Source organism: Scyliorhinus canicula, chromosome 1, assembly GCF_902713615.1.
Source record: "Scyliorhinus canicula chromosome 1, sScyCan1.1, whole genome shotgun sequence".
NCBI lineage: Eukaryota > Metazoa > Chordata > Chondrichthyes > Carcharhiniformes > Scyliorhinidae > Scyliorhinus > Scyliorhinus canicula.
In genome coordinates, this window is record NC_052146.1 from 230,867,426 (window position 1) to 230,886,834 (window position 19,409).

The 19,409-nt window shown below is 47.1% G+C and overlaps 1 long non-coding RNA gene across 1 annotated transcript; it reads left to right on the top strand.

Annotated features, from left to right (window-relative positions):
• The first annotated feature begins 5,376 nt into the window (after positions 1–5,376).
• On the top strand, positions 5,377–18,877 carry LOC119977903. Its single transcript, XR_005463318.1, has 3 exons — positions 5,377–5,463; positions 5,605–5,668; positions 18,700–18,877. It is a non-coding gene; the product is annotated as an uncharacterized LOC119977903 (long non-coding RNA).
• Positions 18,878–19,409: the final 532 nt, after the last annotated feature.

The window sequence follows — 19,409 nt, forward strand, 5'->3', positions numbered from 1 at the left end:
GAGATGTCCACATTCCAGAATGAAAATTCAGGAGCATGCTTGTGTGGTCTCTTGGTGCGATGTTATGTTTTGACCTGGCGTTTTGACTTTGCATGGATTCCTGAAGCATCCTACCTAGTTACATGGAAAGTGTTCGGCTGAAATTGCTGGACATTGATCAAGCCTGTGGGGGCACTTTGTTCCACAGTACCTACATGGCCGCTCTACTGGTCAACTAGGGTATTGCCTTCCTAGGCCTGGAGTGTCCCTGTTTCTGTGTTGTTTAACTGACTGGACTCTGGGGTTTACTTTGCACCGTGATTTGCTTTCTCCCCTTAATATGGTTTTATGCTGCAAATGGATTTCAGATTGCCTGACAATCTGGATGACTTTCTCGGGGGTTAAATCTTCCTTTGGCTGAAGCATGTCTGAGAGTGTATTGTCCACCACTCCTGCAATTATTCTGTACCTGTTTAGCTCAGGTCACCATAATCACAACCATCAGCCTTTCCATACAGCTCATGAAGGCATTGATAGATTCTCCTATCTACTGGTTATGTTTCTCAAATTTAGTCCTTTCAAAATGTTGTTACTTCTGAGGCTAAAGTAAGCAGCAAATGATTTTAAAACATCATCAAATTGTGCAGCTGATTCATTGATTCCTTGACTAGCTATTATGTCATCCATGATCGGGCCTATAAAATAAAGCAGCCTGTTAACTTGTTCAGCTTCTGGCCAGAATTCAGCGTTTGCGAGACTATGTCCTGGATTCTCCGTTGCCCGATGCTGAAATCGTAATCAACGAATAGGCGGCGAATCGACTCCAACACCCAAATTGGGGCCTGCGCTGGCACCGGTTTGATACCGGTCAGCCATGCTCCGCCCCCTCAGAAATGGCGTCAGCGCATTGCGCGCCGCACGCTGTTCCAACGTTGTTGGCGCGTCATCGGCAGGCCCTCCCTCGATGCTCCACCCCGATGGGCCAAGTTCCCGATGGCGCAGGACACGTGTTGTCTATGGGGTCAGGAACCCGGCGTGGCAGGTGCAGACTGTGTGCAGTACTGCCACGCGCAGCCGGGATCTGTGCCGCTGGCCGGTGGCGGGGAGGTTTCCACGAGGACTGGGGGGACCTGTGAAGGGGTGGCCAGGGGTGGACCGGAGCATTTTTTTCCCAACACTGGATTCTCCACCACATCGGGAACTCCACTACCCTCAGCAGGTGTCAGAGAATCCAGTTCCCTGTCTTTTTATCCAGGCCTGAAGCAATCATGAATCTGAGAATCACTTTTTTCAGAGTCCCCTATTTTGTATCTGATCTAGATCTTGGATAAGACCAAGCTGATCCGGAACAGTGCATTTCTGATACATGGTTTAAATTTTGAAATTGCTGTTTCACATTTAAGGGTTTTTTGCAAATCCAGACGACACCATTCCGAACACCAACCCTTCTTTACAAAGGGTTTTCCTATGCTTGTTGGCTTTAGTGAACTCCCGCAGTCATAGCATTTGCAATCTCAGCATTAAACTTTTTCAACAATGACTGCTTGGACCAACTGGTTAGAGTCCTTACCACTGAGCACAATATTTTTGGGTCATGGGAGCATCAAATCCGTGCTTTTGTTGGGTTATCTAAAGCTGCCTACTCAGTCACTGTTAATTTTAAATTAATTATTATTTTTTACTTTGTTTGGAGCAAGTTCAGCTGTCACGTGTTCAGCGCTGACTCAGGAATCGAGTTTCCCCGATTGCGATTTAAACTTGAATTTCTGATCACTGCAAGTTTTTCAGGACTTGCGTTGTCTAGAAATCTTAAGGTTTTTGCTCGCCCCTGCTAGGTCTGATGTATCTGCACAGTTTGGGTAGTGAAGCTGGACTTCTATAGGATTCAATGGAGTCTTCTGCTGCAGTGAAGAATTTAATATCTGTTTCAGCCTTTCTTTGGCACTTGTTTCCACCCATTTCCTTCTGCATTTTCACAATTTGAGCTTTTATTCAGGGCATAATACTTGTTTCATATTTTTTCTTCATTTTTCCAGGATGTAAATTTTCTTCTGCACTCTCTGTGAGATTTTGAGTTGTTCCATTCACTGCCACCATGTTGGAAGGTGATGGGTATAGTTTGGTAGGTGTTATTAAGGTAGTTGTAGTCTGAGGCCATTCGGTTGTAGGTATTTATTAATGACTAGAAATAAAATGCCATTGTGAAATAAAGTCCAAGCTAGGAGTTGTCTCCATGCTTGCTTCTACACACAGCTCTGTCCAACACTATACTGATAACGAGGTGTGGGCTCCCTTACATTACCATACAGGCGGTACTGCACTCAGCCCCACGTTAACCCTTTATAAGCCAGCCTTCTCTATGATTAATACCGTGGGAGTAGAGAGGCCTCGTGAGATGCCAAGGTCATAGAGATTAAGGGAAGATAGGTGAGAAGTGAATTTAGAGGAGAGAGAGAGCATAATGAGTTGGGATAAAAGTTCAAATCATCTCGGGTAAAAAAAAAATCACACGACACAGAAGCTGAGGGAGGAAAGGATTGAAAATATCTCATGTTACAAGATGTAACCACAGCGGTACTTCACTGCACTTTGTGCTAAATCTTTACTCAAGCTCCCATCCCAGAATGCTATTATGTGTACTCACCTCTTGTACCGATGGAGCACTGAAATGTTTATGATATTTGATGCACCTTGAACACAGGATAAAAGTGAAATTGGAATCTGTAAGTGGTATATGTGACAGAAAAAGATAGCAAAAAATGTTGCAAAAGTTCAGCAGCTCCATCAACTGCTGTAAATCAAAAGATTGGTGAATGCTTTTGGTAAATATCCTCCACAAGAATCATTCTGTGGAAGAGTCCACAGTGGAGGCTAAACCTATCACTTTTCCAGGAAGAAAATGGGCATTCTGTGTATTACTAACATTTGCTACTTTTTTATTTCAGGTTTCCACTTTATCTCTGGCATTTGTGACATCAGCCAGGTGGGACACAAGAATATAACAGTCCAAAGATGTACAGGTTAGGTGCATTGGCCATGCCAAATTGCCCCTTAGTGTCCAAAGGTTAGGTTGAGTTACAGGTTGAGTTAGCCTCATGCTAGATGTGAGGGGTTGTAAACCTTATTGCACAGGTGCTGAGTGGACAAGGAGATGGTGCCCTGGAATGCAGTGGAAACAGTGCCTTGGCAACCTTGTTGAAGAAGCGTTGAATCAAGGCATCCCTGGTGTCCCTGCCTCCCTGAAGTTTCCAGAAGTTTGCCTCCACATCCTAACTCTATTCTTCCCCGGGTTCCTCTTCTGATCCACCACTGGAGTCATCATCTGCGGCCTGTAGAGCTGCCATAATATCCTTATCCTTTAGTGGGTTAGCCCCTTGACAGAACCAGATTGTGGAGAGTGCAACATGAAATGACAATGAGAGACACACGTTGTGGAGGATATTGCATTGCTCCCCCTGGACAGTCCAGGCACCTGTACCTCATCTTCAGCACATCAATGGTGCTCTCCATTACTGCCCTTGTGACTCCTATTATACCTCTCCTCCACTTCTGTCCTTGGGCACAGGAGAGGCATCATGAACCAGCTTTTCAAAGGATAGCCCCTTCGTCACCCATCCAGCCAGAGAACAGCCTTGACACCTGTGAATGTGGGAGAATGTATGCATGACGGGAGCTGCCAGAGTACCTTGCACAGACTGTTGGTCACAAACTATCTGAACGTTCATGTAATGTAAGCCCTTCCTATTCACCAAGGCACCACTCACCAGCTGGTGCTTAGATGGCCACATGAATGCAGTCGATGGCACCCTGGATGTGGGGGAACCCAGCAATCGCAGCGAGGCCTCTGGCTCGCTCAGCTGTCTGGCTTTGTTCATCCTGTAATGAATAAATGCCATGACCCACCTGAACAGAGTGTCAGTGACCAGCTTGATATGCAGCAGATTGGAACATTCCACATAGATCATCCACTGATCCCTGAAAAGAGCTGGAGGCATAGAGGTTAAGGGCTACTGTGTCCTTTAGAACCACTGGCATAGTGTGGCCACCCACTCAGTTGAAGGCGATCTCCGGCCCGGTTATCCGACATATGGAGAACAGTCTCCTTGGAGAGATGCAACCTCCTTCGGCTCTTCACCTCAGACATGTTGAAGTGGCTGGATCGCTACCTGGACACTCTGGCTGCAGGATAGTGGTGTTTTCCGCAGCCCCTTCCACTTTGCGCTCCCTGCTGGATCTGTTCTCCTTATGCCTGCTCCTCTCATCTCCCTTGGATGCTGCCTGTGGAGCCTTGGCCTCCTCTCCGTTCTGCTGCTGCTTTCCTCCTCAGAGAAGCTGCTACCAGTGGAGTGGACAATTCCAATCACTGTAGAAACAGAAAGCTGTCTGGAGACTGGAAGGCTCCACATGGTGTAAATCCTCCAGGAGCCTCAGACAGAACTGAGCCCTGAATGAAGGCTAGCAATACAAAGACTGAAGCCAATAACACAGATAAAGCTGTCAAGTTTCACAAAGGAATCAACAGCAAACTGTGTCCGAAACACATCACTATTCACAGTGGCAATGCTCTGGACTGATTTTATCCTGCCCCTGGATGACATCATGAAAACAACAAATTATCCGCTGCCTGTTTGGCCCGAGCAACAAACGCAAAATTGCACGGGCAACGTAAAATCTCGGTCAATAGGCTTTTTAATCACCTTAATTGGCCCATTAATTGTTGGTGGGGATGGCTCCAACTCCCATGTGTGCCCGCCAACCTCAGTATTGCGCACGTGCCCAGTCCGATGTGACTTCACACAAATTTACGTGTGGCCGGTGCCTGCCCGCTGAACGTAAAATTCAGGCCTTTGGAGCACAGAAGAACCTTTTGTAAAAAAAGATCAGTTAGAGGCCGGATCAGTTAGAGGCTGGGCAGGCTTTCTGGTAATCCCCTCCGCCTTGTGCCTATAATCCCCAGAAACATCTATGCCTGTGATCAAACCGTGCCCAGGGCTAACTTCATGCCTGAAATCTCTGCTGTAAAGTTGCACAACTTGCTAAGATAACTTAGGATTTCAGTGCATGTTTTATACCTCCTTGGATGTGTACCTGCAGCTGCTGGAGGGGAGAGTCAGGTCTGATAGTGTTATGCTGACATTGTGGTAAGAAGTGGTTTGTTTTCCTTGAGTGGGACCCGGTATATGATCGATTGTGGAGTAGAACTTGCTGAGTTCAACAATTGATCACACACTCAACCCCCTGAGTTTAAATAAGACAGGTTTTTACTGCAGCAACAGCACAATGCTCTAATCCATTGACTTATTTGATTGGTTGACTGTGCCATTATTGACATCACAGGGAGTTGTTGACACCCATGAAGACCAGGATAATGATGGCAGTAAGCAATGATTGTAGCCATGCTGTTCTTCATGGGTGTTCTGTCCAGAATTCTATAAAGATATTACTTCAATGGAAGAGATAAGACGCACAAATTATTTTCCTTTGGTAAGCTCCGATCAAGACATTCAGGCAAACAGTTATCCTGCAATATTTATTGATGTTCTCGAGAAAACTTGGGTTCTGATATATAAATTGCTTTACCAGTGTCACAGAGTAAAGCTGTTGTTTTGTTTCCCTCCGCCTCAGGTTAAAAACAATTGTGTGAACAGAGAGTGATGCAGCTCTAACTTAAAGCACCCGCTGCTTTGAGGTATGAAGAGTGAAAAAAAAAGTTGAAAATTTACACTTTCAGAAAACACGAATGCAACACCAAAGTTAAATATTAGAGTTAATTTAACAGTCTGGCATCTGTACGCTCAAAACACATGGGAATTTGCAAATGGGTCTGACACACGGGTGGCTTACATTCCTATCGGGACAAGGAGAAGGTGAAGAGGCAATGCCCATCCCACCTCCCTCAGAGGCAGGTGGAAAAAGGTCATTTCAAAAAGATTCACTGTGGAATTTTCTATGTGAACAATCAGCAACCAGGTGTGGTTTTGCAACGACAAAATATGCGGTGTTCCCAACTTTACCCCAATCAGCAATTCAGGAATTTGCCCACATTTTGTCACTGTCAGGCTCTCAAGCAGCACAGCTGATTTTTTACTCCAGATTTTGAGCCGCTCTGAAAAAAATAAACAGTGGGCGTGGCTTACTTACTATGTGGCTCGGAGCAGGCTTGATAGAGCCGGCAAACGCTCAAACCCACAGAGATCGGGGTACCCTTTTTAAAGGGCGCCTCAATCAGCACAACAAGAACCCACCCTCCACAGCTACTCCCATGAGCATTGGGGGCCTCCCTCCCCCCCAACAAACTAAACAGGAACCCCACCCCATGGATGGCACGGTATCACAGTGGTTAGCACTGTTGCTTCACAGTGCCTGGGACCCGAGTTCGATTCCCAGCTTGGGTCATGGTCTGTGCAGAGTGTGCACGTTCTGCCCATGTCTGCGTGGGTTTCCTCCGGGTGCTCCGGTTTCCTCCCACAAAAGACGTGCTGTTATGTGAATTGGGCATTCTGAATCCTCCCTCTGTGTACCTGAACAGGCGCCAGAATGTGGCGTCTGGGGAATTTTCACAGTAACATCATTGCAGTGTTAATGTAAGCTTACTTATGATAATAATAAAGATTATTATTATTATTATGGGGCCCCAGAGGGTCCACCCTGATACAGAACGGCACTACCAGGTTGGCACTTGGTGCAGTGCCAGGGGCAGTGTTAAGGCATTTTCCGGGTGTGTCCCTCTCCCCTGTGGGCTAAACCTACCTTTGCACTCCCAGGGGATATACCATCGACTGAATCTTGTTTCTCAAAACCCGTTGCAAACCTCCCCGAGGTGGCGTCATGTCGACAAGGTTTGAATATTCAGTGATGAAGGGTCACGTGGCAGAGGCTCGCTAATTATATATAAATGTCTCAAAATGTATTAAAATGAGGTTCTCGCTCTTTGTGGACACGGACCTCATTACATCACTGGCAAGGGATGTGAAAAATCAAGAAGTTAGACCTTGCTGGCAAGAATCTCGTTTTCCAGTTCTTGTGCGATTCTGTGCCCTCTACCCCAGTCGCAGTGAGGAAGCATATGCATGCAAAATCACTCCCAAGGATATGACATTTCTAAAGGTGAGGAACCAGAACATTAGAAATGCAGAGGTACAATGCACAAATAGATAATGTTTATGGACATATAAAATCAGTGAACTCAAAACCAGTTCTGCAAATAATTGGCAGGAGAAAACTGAATTGCATTATGTTGCTCTTTTCCGCTCCATTCTCTCTTCTTCGGGCCTGTTGAACTTCAGTCCCTGTTGGAGTGGGGGTAAAGAGGGAGGTTAGCCAGGGTAGCTCTCATGCTACTCCAAACTGCTATCAATTTCTTTCCGTGAGTTCCATCTTCTGATTCCCATGAGTTCAAAATGGACAAAAAGCCTCACCAGGACTATTCTTTGCATCTCTCCATGTGGCTGATGGACTGACACATTGGGCAGTAACTTCCAGTCTCTGTCAGATTACCTTGCTCCCAGACTTACCTGCATTGTAAGTCCAAAGCCCCTGTCTCGTCCAACCTTCCTCACTCAGGCTGGGTGAGACAGAAGCAGCAAAGCACGCTCCTGGTAGGATTGTCATGGAATAACTGGAGCGCAGCGAGCTAAGTCACTCCCACTCCCCCCTGGGGTGGTGGCAGGGTGGGGGGGGGGGGGGGGGGGGGGGTGTTGGTCCGGGTTATTGGCTCGGTCCAGGAGGGAGGGAGTTGTGTCAGTCTGGGAGGGAGGGAGGGGTTTCAGTCTGGGAGGGAGGAGTTTCAGCACAGGAGCGAGGGTCAGCCCTGGAGGGAGGAGGGGGAGGTTAATCCAGGAGGTTGGGGGGGTCAGGTCTGGTGAGGTCAGAGAGGGATCAGGTCAGCCGGGGGGGGGGGGGGGGGGGTGAGGGGAAGAGGACAGGTGCGGAGGGGGCAGGGTCAGGCCAGGTCGGGGGAGGTGCGGGTCAGCTCAAGCTGGGGAGGAAGGGGAGGCGGAGGGGTCAGGTTGGGGGTGGGGGTGGTGTGGTGGGTCCCCTTGGGGATTGTGTTTGTGCAGGGTTCCCTGTGAGAGGATAGGTCATGGTTTCTGAAATAGTTGCTCTGGAGTTTGAATTTCCCCCCCCTTCCAATTCTTTCAGGGTAACTATCAGGGTAAAACTGGCAGAACAACCCAAAGTTTGCGATTCAAATCGCTTCTGTCGGATGGCCCCCAGCCCAGGGGAGTTAGTTGGGGAACCCAAAAGTTATGGGTCATTATTACTCGGCGCATAATTGCAGTGCAGCAGTATAATGTGACCCCTGGATGTATATTCTCAAAACAAATCGTTCCTATTTCTCTACAAAACGTATAACAACGCAACACCATGATTGGCTGCAAGAGATAAAATGGACAGTGCTTTTCCCTCAATCAGTGGCATCGTGTGGTCTTCCAGTGCAGGCAGCTGAGAACTGTTAGGATTAGAACTGTGAGTAGCTTGGCAAAAATGAGAGCTCCAGCATGTTATTTGTACCGCTATTGTTTGTCATCAGCAAGAATGGGGATACCTCTGTTAAACCATAATGGAGGGGGGCGGGGTGACTTTGTCTTTGGGGGAGGGGCGCGTGTGATTTGTTTTTGGGGGGGGGGGGGTTGGAGGGTGATTTTGCCTTGTGGGAGAGCGGGGGTGATTTTGTCTTTGTGGGGGGGGGGGGGGGGGCGGGAGTGACTTTGTCTTTGTGGGGGGTGATTTTGTCTTGGGGGGGCTGGCGGGGGTGATTTTGTCTTTGTGGTGTGCGGGAGTGACTGTCTTTGTGTGGGTGGGTAATATTATTATTTTTTTTAAATTTAAATTAGCCAATTATTTTTTCCAGTTAAGGGACAATTTAGTGTGGCCAATCCACCTACTCTGCACATTTTTGGGTTGTGGGGGCGAAACCCACGCAGACACGGGGAGAATGTGCAAACTCCACATGGACAGTGACCCAGAGCCGGGATCGAACCTGGGACCTCAGCGCCGTGAGGCGGTTGTGCTAACCACTAGGCCACCGTGCTGCCCTGGTAATATTATTTTTAACCATTATTGAATCAGCTGGCTGTTTTGTGAAGTCAATGGAAAGAAATAACAATTCAGAGAATGTATAGCCAATATTAACACTTCATTAAAAAATTACCCCGTTACTTAGCGCGGGGGTAAGAAGACAAGATAATAATGATTTGCTCACTATAAAATCTGACAGAAACGTTAGGATTTTTTCCAACATTTGCCTGAATTATATCAATTAACTTCATCAGTCAAACCTATGTTCATGTATATGTCAGTTCATATGTAGAACTTGTTTTTATCCATATCCAGATTAAAGTTGCTCTTTCATTGTAAAACAATTGCTGTGTAAATGGATCTTATGAGGCAGTAGTGCTGCTCAATGTAGCTCTAATTTAAAGCATCTACTGCTTTGTGGTTTGTCTATTACATTTCTTTTCAAGATGGGAAAACTGTTTAAAATCTAAATTGTCAGCGCTGTTACCCTCAAGCAAGTATTACCATCCTTTTTAACAGACTAGCCATTATATGCCTAAACCACACTGTGATACAGTGTTGCTGTTTACGACTACTGAAACTCCCACTCCATATATCACCTGCCATAAAACACATCAAACAGCTGCTAGTAAATGCTACACAGCAGTTTAACCAGCAGACAGACGAATCATGTTAGACCATGCTGTGGTTAATGAGAATGAAAATGTGGTTAGGCTTTTATTCCCTCAATGTTTTTTGTAAGGCTATTTTGCAAGATGGTGGTGTAATATTCTTATGCAGAACTACGAGACAATACATTACTTACTAACGGCACTGTGCAATGAAGCACTTTGCGTTAGTGTTAAGTTTGCAGTGTATGTTGTTTTTTTTTGATAGATGTGAAAACAGTGATTAAATAAAACAAGGAAAATCACTGAAACTTCGGGCATAGCCAAGCGCCTTTATTATTTGACTGAAATCAGAATGTCTCATTCTGTTGGGCGTTCTGCCTTCGAGATGTGAGATAAGCAATAACATTTCAAATGTGGTGCATATTTCCTGAAAAGAAACTAAAGGACATTTTTGGAAATACACATGCTATGAATTAAATTAAATTTTGATAACAGTAACTCTATTGTATCTCTCAAGGAAAAGAAGCATATGAGAGTTCCTCTAACCCCACATCATTCCTTGGCTGAGATAGTACCCTGTCTCAGGTCTCTGCCAGTACTGCTAGAAGCTGTGTTATGGAGTGGTCCAGGTCAACTCACCTTGTTAGTGTCCCTGCCACACTATAATAAACAAACCAACTCTCTTCAGTGTTTCCCACTGAAGGCGCAGTTGAGGTTATAAATTGCAATCTGGTATACTGCAGTACAATAAATTGTAAGTTTGTTCATTTTTCTTTCCCATTTTTTATGTTTATTTATACAATTGCTGGTTCTTTGCTTTACTTATGAATTGAATGCAAAGAAATCAAGTACTTTTCCATGCTCGGATTCGATGCTAGAAATGGACACATCCCAGTCAAGAAAAGCGGGAAGTTAATTTTGCTTTTGCAGTGGTCAATGTAGCATTTATTTTCTATTAACTAATTTAAGGGAAATCTAATCCACTGTATAAATCATATTCCACAGTTTACTAAGTTGACGTGATACGTTATTACCTGATGAACAACATTGCTTGACGATAAAACCATTTTTATGTCTTTGCCTCTTGAACTAATTCTTGCTAATAATTCAGCTTTTCTCCCTGAGGTCATATCGTTTCTTCAATTGTGACCTGGTTTTCACTATTTTTTTGGCAACACGCAAGTTTCAATTTAACAAGCTAACTTTCCAATTATATTGCATAGACTTGAACTCCAAGTGGAATCTCCTATTTTTCCAAAATCCACACTGTTGTGAATTCATTTCGTACCTAGTTGGACAAGTCACTTTAAGAGTCTGATCACGTAACGATTGATGAATCATCGGCCATTTGCACAAGAGATGCCGCCCCCTTTAGCAGCATACATATTTTACATTACCCAATATGGCCGAGGCACATGTTTATAGGCATTTATTTATAGTTTGGTTTTTGGGCCTTGGCTTGCCATCAACCCCCATACCGAGCCCGTAGCTCCCCCCCCCCCCCTCCCCCCCACCCCACCACCCCCCCCCCCCCCCCCCCCCCCCCCGGCTACCTTCCCCGATTCCCGTCCCATTTTCCCCTGGTTCTTGGCCACCCGACTATTCTTCCTCATGTCGTTGGCCACAAACAGGTCCCGGAACAGTTGCATGAATGGCTCCCACGTTCTGTGGGAAGCCGTCGTCCGACCCTCGGATGGCGAATTTGATTTTCTCCATTGGAGAGATTCGAGAGAGGTCGGACAGCCAGTCTGCAGCTCTGGGTGGTGCTGCTGACCGCCAGCCAAACAGGATTCTACGGCGGGCAATCAGGGAGGCAAAGGCAAGGGCGTCCGCCCCTCCTCCCAGGAATAGATCTGGCTGGTCTGAAACCCCGAAGACCGCCACTATCGGGCATGGCTCCACCCTCACCCCCACCACTTTTGGACATAGCCTCGAAGAAGGCTGTCCAGTACTCCACAAGTCTGGGGCAAGACAGAACATGTGGGCGTGGTTGGCCGGGCCTCTCTGGCCACCGCTCACATTTGTCCTCCACCTCCGGGAAGACATACTCATACGGTTTCTCGTTAAGTGGGCTCTATGTACCACTTTTTAGTTGCGTCAGGCTGAGCCTTGCGCACGTGGAGGTGGAGTTGACCATATGCAGTGCTTCGCTACAGAGTCCCACCCTATCTCCATCCCCAGGTCGTTCCTCCCATTTCCTTCTTGTTGCGTCCAGTACGGTTCGTCCCTGTCTACCAGTCGGTCATACATGTCCACTACAGTTCCCTTTCTCTAGGATACTTGCGTCCAGTAGGTCTTCCAATAGTGTCTGTCGTGGCGGTTGTGGGTACGTCCTTGTACTCCTTTCGTAGGAAGTTTTTGAGCTGCAGGTACCGTAGCTCGTTCCCCCCAGCTAGCTGAAATTTCTCTGTCAGTTCGTCCAGTGTTGCGATCCTGTCGTCCGTGTATAGGTCCCTGACTGTCAGTGTCCCCCCGTCCTGCCTCCACCTTTTGAAGGTGGCATCGGTCAGTGCTGGTTTGAACCTATGGTTGTTGCAGATGGGAGCCTTGTCCGACCTTTTGTACAGGCCAAATTGCTGCGCAGTTGGTTCCAGGATTGGAGGGTGGCTGTCACCACTGGGCTGGTGGGAGTGTTTTTTAGGTGGGGATGGGAGTGCTGCCGTGGCGAGGGCCCGGAGGGAGGTTCCCATGCAGGAGGCCTCCTCCGCACGCACCCACTCGGCTTCTGGCTCCCTGGATCCATCCCCTTACTTGCTCGGCTGTTGCCGCCAGTGTAGAATTGTAGATTCGGGAGGGCTAGCCCCCCCCTGGATTTGTTTTTTTGTATGACCTTCTTTGGGATCCTATCATTTTTACCCCCCCATACGAACGCCATGATATGTTTGTCCAGCGCTTTGAAAAAGGCCTTGGGGATGTAGATCGGAATGGATCTAAACAGGAAAAGGAACCTGGGCAGTACGTTCATTTTTGATCGTCTGGACTCTCCCCGCGAGGGAGAGCGGGAGTGTGTTCCATCTTTGCAGGTCATGGGCAGTCTTTCTTAACGGTCTGCAGAGTAAACATCTTTCCAATAAAGCTCTTGTTTGTTTGTCCCTTCATGGTCTGCAAGCCTATACTTTAGAAATACCACAAAGAAAAGTGGCGATGAGGAGATTGGAACCATGTAAGCAGAATTCTGGAGAAGTAAAAAAACATAGAAAAACCATTGATACATCCGTAGACATCCGTAAAGGATTAAGAAGCGAAAAAGTTTGCTGCAACGAAGCTCGGATGGAGGGGTGCCAAATATCAGTAGCAGCCATCGGAGGAACCAAAATTTCAACAAAATTTCAGAAGAAACAATATTGAAAAGAAACTTGCCTCGTGCTTTGCCCTGAGAGATCTGGAACAGTACAGGGAGCGCAGTGATTAGCAAGTACTTGCAACAATAGTTTGGAGCTGGGGTGTTCCAAAACTTAGAAGGAGATAGGCTAATCTCAGTGGTTTTTGCTTGAAAACAGAAGCGAGGTCATGCTAAAAATATTTTGAAATATAGTGCTAATACAAACATTTCTATGATAAAAATGACAGGAATATTTGGGGCCTTGGGACCGCAGGTTGAGAACACCGGGAACATGGAGCCCATGCACTGCAAGATTCAAATATTTTGTCCAAGTGAATAAAATTGCAACAGATATTATAGTTCCAACTTTCCTGAATACAATGGTGGTGTTGGGGGGAGGGGAACGTTCCACCTGTGAAGTCTGGCGCAGCATGAAAAGCCAGGCTCGAAAACCTATGATGAGATTGTGGAGCTATTGCAGGCCCACTTCTCACATAAACCATTGTTTTTCGCCGAAAAGTTCTGGTTCCAGAAATGTAAGCAACAAAATGGTGAATCAATCCCACAGTTCACAACTGCTTTGAAGAAATTAGCAGAATACTTTGAATTTGGAGGTGTCTTGAAGGACGCCATTAGAGACAGACTAGTGTGTGGGTTAAGAAGCAACCCTATCCAAGAAAGGCTGTAAACAGAAAGCACCTTAAACCTAAAGAAGGCTGTAGAACTGCGATCTCCATGGAATTTGCAGCTAAGAAAGCCAAACAATTAAGTTTAAGCGCTAGAATCCATAAAATGTTGGCTGAGACCCAAACACAGGCACAGGTTCAAAATTGCTACCGATGTGCAAAAAACACCGATGTGCAAAACTGGGCACGCAGCAGCAGACTGCTGATGCAAATCTGCAAAATGCAGGGGAAAAGGAAGCACATCGATGGTGCTCGTTGGCCAAAGGAGTTCCAAACAAGAAGTATAAAAAGTAAGAAATAAGGCCGGAATTCTCCTGGAATCGACGGGGCAGCCCGTACCGGCGGCAAAGAGCAGTGTGAACCACTCCGGCGTCGGGCCGCCCGGAAGTTGCGGAATCCTCTGCACCTCTGGGGTCTAGGCCAGCGCTGGAGGGATTGGCGCCGCACCAACCAAGCGCCGAAGGGCCTCCGCCGGCCGGCACGAGTTGGCACATACGCAGGACCACCAGCGTGTTCTGGCGCATGCGCAGAACCACCGCGTGTTTCCTACGCATGCGCAGGGGGTTTCCTCTCCATGCCGCCCATCACGGAGCCTTACAGAGGCTGGCGCGGACGGAAAGAGTGTCCCCACATCACAGGCCCGCCCACAGATCATTGGTCCACGATTGCGAGCCAGGCCACCCTGCACCCCCCCCCCCCCCCCGGGGCTGGATCGTGCAGCGCCCCCCCCAGGAACCCCGCTAACTGCCCTCCAAGCCAGGTCCCGTCAGTATGGACCATGTCTAATCCACGGCAGCAGGACTGGCTGAAAACGGCGGGCGCTCGGCCCTTCAGGGCCCGGAGAATTGCCGGGGCAGGGGGGTGCTGCCAACGGCCCCCGACAGGCATGGCGCGATCCCCACCCCCGCCCCAAAAACCGGCGCCGGAGAATTCAGCAGCCGATATCGGAGCGGTGGGGAGGGATTCACACCCCCCCCCCCCCCCCCCCCCCCCCCCCCCCCACCGCCGATTCTCCAACCCAGCGGGGGGTCGGAAAATCATGCCCCACATATATCAAATGGAAAACTGAATCGAGGGAACAGGATCCACATGGTAAAAAAGGGCATTTCAGTAAAATTGACCTTAATCAAGCTTATCTCCAGATAAATGTGGATCCAGATTCACAACAATATTTGACAATCGTGACACACAAAGGGGCTATATAGATATAAAAGAATTCCATGTGGCATCACTTCCACACCTGTGTTGTTCCAATGTGCTGTGGATCAACTTCTAAGATGGTACTGGTCGTGAGTGTGGAAGGTGCTGTCTAAGGAACATTGGCGAGTTACTGCAGTGCAGCTTGTAGATGGTATACACGGCTGCCACTGGTCATCGGTGGTGGAGGTTTGAATGTTTGTGGAAGGAGGAGCATTGCCCTGGATAGTGTCGAGCATCTTGTGTTGTTGGAGCTGTACTCATCCAGGCAAGTGGAGAGTATTCCATTACACAAGAGAAAAGCAAATTACTGCGGATGCTGGAATCTGAAACGAAAGGGAAAATGCTGGAAAATCTCAGCAAGTCTGGCAGCATTGACAAAGAGTCATCGGACTTGAAACGTTAGCTCTTTTCTCTCCCTACAGATGCTGCCAGACTTGCTGAGATTTTCCAGCATTTTCCCTTTCGTTTTGTCATTCCAATACACTCCTGACTTGTGCCTTGTAGATGGTGGAAAGGCTTTGGGAGGGTCAAGAAATGACTTACTCATCATAGAATTCCTAGCCTTTGACCTGCCCGAGTAGCCACAGTATTAATGTGGCTAGTCCAGATCAGTTTCTGATGAATGGTAACCCTCAGGGTGTTGATTGTGGGGGATTCAGTGATGGTAATGCCATTGAATGTCAAAGGGCGGTGGTTAGATCCTCTCTTGTAGGAGATGGTCATTGCCTGGCACTTGTGTGCTGCAAATGTAACTTGCCACTTGTCAGCCCAAGTCTGGATATTGTTTAGGTCTTGCTGCAGTTGGACATGGACTGCTTGATTGTCTGAGTAGTCGCGAATGGTGCTGATCATTGTGCAGTCATCTGCAAACATCCCCACTTCTGACCTTATGATGGAAGCAAGATCATTGATGAAGCTGCTGAAGATGATTGGGCCTTGGACACTTCCCTGAGGAACTCCTGCAGTGATGTCCTGGAGCTGAGATGATTGACCTCCAACCACCACAACCATCTTCCTTTATGCCGGTTATGATTCCAACCAGTGGAGAGTTTTCCCACAGATTCCCATTGACTCCAGTTTAGCTAGGGCTCCTTGATGCCGGACTCGGTCAAATGCTGCCTTGATGTCAAGGGCAGTCACTCTCACCTCACCTCTGGCATTCAGCTCTTTTATCTACATTTGAACCAAAGCTGTAATGAGGTCAGGAGTTGAGTGACCCTGGCGGAACCCAAACTGAGCGTCCGTGAGCAGGTTATTGCTGAGTAAGTGCCTTGATAGCACTGTTGATGATTCCTTCCAACTCTTTGCTGATGATGGAGTGTAGACTGAAAGGGCAGTAATTAGCTGGGTTAGATTTGTACTGTTAGTTGTGTACAGGACCTACCTGGGCAATTTTCCACGTTAACATAGATGCCAGTTTTGTGGCTGTAATTGAACAGCTTGGCTAGGGGTGCGGCAAGTTCTGGAGCACAAGTCTTCAGTACTATTGACGGAATATTATCACGGCCCATTGCCTTTGCAGTATCCAGTGCCTTCAGCAGTTTCTTGATATCACATGGAGTGAATCGTATTGGCTGAAGATTGATATCTGTGATGCTGGGGACTTCCGGAGGAGACCGAGAAGCTGTTGTCAGCATATACATACATAATAAAAAACATCAATCAAATCTCCGTGGGAATGCTGATGTACTCTCTAGATCACCATTACCTAAGAGTGTAGATTGACTGGTATTTTCTACTTTGAAGGAATCAATAAGAGTCCAGTAACCACAGGACAGGTAAGGGTATGCCAGAAATAATCCTCTCCTGTCAGAGGTTATGGACATGGTACTTTGTTTCAAGATCATGGGGGCAAACGGGTGAAGTCATATGTTACTGGAATACTCAAACTATCTCCTCTGGGGAATGAGGGCCATCATTCCCCAATTGTTAAGGAAATGTGTCCTAAACAAACTTCCTGAAGGTTGTTGTGGGATAGTAAGAATGAAGGAGATAGCCAGAGCTATTTTGGTGGCCAGGTCTCAATAGTGAAATTGGGGAGAAGGCAGGCATGTGGTTTGTGCAAAGGTTCAAAACCTACTGCCACTAGCGCCAGGAACTGCAGGAGTTCCTCAGGGAAGTGTCCAAGGCCCAATCATCTTCAGCAGCTTCATCAATGATCTTGCTTCCATCATAAGGTCAGAAGTGGGGATGTTTGCATCTATGTTAATGTGGGAAATTGCCCAGGTGGGTCCTGTACACAAGAAACAGAACAAATCCAACCCAGCCAATTACTGCCCGATCAGTCTACACTCCATCATCAGCAAAGAGTTGGAAGGAATCATCAACAGTGCTATCAAGTGGCACTTACTCAGCGATAACCTGCTCACGGATGCTCAGTTTGGGTTCTGCCAGGGTCACTCAACTCCTGACCTCATTACAGCCTCAAATGGCCAGAAGGACATAGAAATTCATATAGAAGACTTTATATAAATTTTGCCAGACTATTCAAAAGACAAATGTTTTTCCTTCAGGAATGAAACACATTCAACAACCCAAAGTTCTCTGCCATTATTCATGGTAAAACATCAGTTACGCACAGCATTTGATCTACTGGAGCCGCCTAAGACAAGAGAAATAGTTGAGAGGAAACAGCAATGTCAGGTTTTGTGATGTGAGAACAGGGCTAAACACTGTGGGTGGGATTCTCCATTGGCCAATGACAGAATTGGGAAACGCGATTGGGCGGAAATCGGTTTTGATGCCGAAATTGTGATCAGCGATGGTTTCATGCCAAATCATAATTTTCCAGGGCTGTCAGCCTCCTGAGTGTCAATTGCAAATCTGGTGAATCCGGCACTGTTTCTCATTGGAATCGATTGTGTTCCATATGGTGATGGTGCCAGCCCCTCAACGGTCATTGAATTGGTCCAGGTGCGGCGCCTGTTTTTTGCTGTCGTTGAAGTTCACAAATCCTACCTTGGCGTCAACACTTAATCTCAGGAACGGTGAACTCCTCCGTGTATTTTTCGGGAAGGTCAGGAGGTATTGGTAAGGAACTATGCCACCAGTGAGAAGTGGATATCTGCTATTGTCATAGCACAGAGAGGATCGGTCTCCTACACGGTTCAAATTCGGCATGATGTGTGGTGAAGGCCCCCTGAGCAACGTTTAGCAGCTATAACTAGTAGTTAACTAGTTTGCCTGAGACAGAGTCAACCAAGAGTCTGCAACAAACTGTCCCAAGTGAAGACTTGGGGCAGCATGGTAGCACAGTGAATAGCATTGTGGCTTCACAGCGCCAGGGTCCCAGGTTCAATTCCCGGCTGGGTCACTGTCTGTGTGGAGTTTGCACGCTCTCCCCGTGTCTGCGTGGGTTTCCTCCGGGTGCTCCGGTTTCCTCCCATCGTCCAAAGACGTGCAGGTTAGGCGGTTAGGCCATCCTAAATTGCCCTTAGTGTCCAAAAAAAGGTTAGGAGGGGTTATTGGATTACGGGGATAGGGTGGAAGTAAGGGCTTAAGTGGGTCGGTGCAGACTCGATGGGCCGAATGGCCTCCTTCTGCACTGTATGTTCTATGTTAAAAAAAGACCTAGACATTAATGAGAGCCTGACAATACCAGAAACAACTAGAGAAGGCAGTACCCCAATTGAGGCCACTTCAACATTGAGTCAACCTCCGAAAAATACATTGCCTCAGGTTGAGACAACTACAGGCAATGTCCAAGCTAAACAAAAAACACCAGAGATTGCAGTCAACATGAAAAAGCAGACCCCTGAGGTTTGTCGACAACCACACAGAAATTGATGCTCTTTAAAACGTCTACCTTATTGACTGTTGTGTTTAATAATTGTTCGTATGGTAAATTTTTATTGATAATATTTACTGTGTTTCATTGCAGGGACCTCTAATGGAAAGGAGGACGAGCATGTTGTGTGTTCATGTTGTTCCTGGTTGGAACAAGGTCACTTTAAGAGTCTGATCATGTGACATATTGATGACATCATCGGCTATTTGCCCGGGCAATCGGGCAGTTTTTCCGAACAATCTGTAGAGTAAACACCTTTCCAATAAAGCTCTTGCCAGTTTGCACCTTTGTGGTCTGCAAGCCTATCCTATAAAATCACCACACACACGTTTTCTTTGTGTTCCGCATTCTGTGGGGCAGCGTGGGCACACTGTTGCTTCACAGCGGCAGGGTCCCGGGTTCGATTCTTGGCTTGGGCCACTGTCTGCACGTTCTCCCTGTCTGTACGTGGGTTTCCTCCGGGTGCTCCAGTTTCCTCCCACAAGCCCCGAAAGACATGTTGTTGGGTAATTTGCACATTCTGAATTCTCCCTCAGTGTACCCGAAAAGGTGCCGGAATGTGGCAACTCGGGGCTTTTCACAGTAACTTCATTGCAGTGTTAATGGAAGCCTACTTTTTCATTTTAAGGATCTTAATAATCTTTGTTGTCACAAGTAGGTGACTGGGTAGGTGGGTGACATTCACTGGAGCATGTGGACTCTGCATGCTGCAACAGCCTGGATCAGAAGATACTGGAATAAATACTTTGCAGTGTTGGGTTTGGAGAATCTTTGTGCGCAACAGCAATGCCCTGAGTATTGCC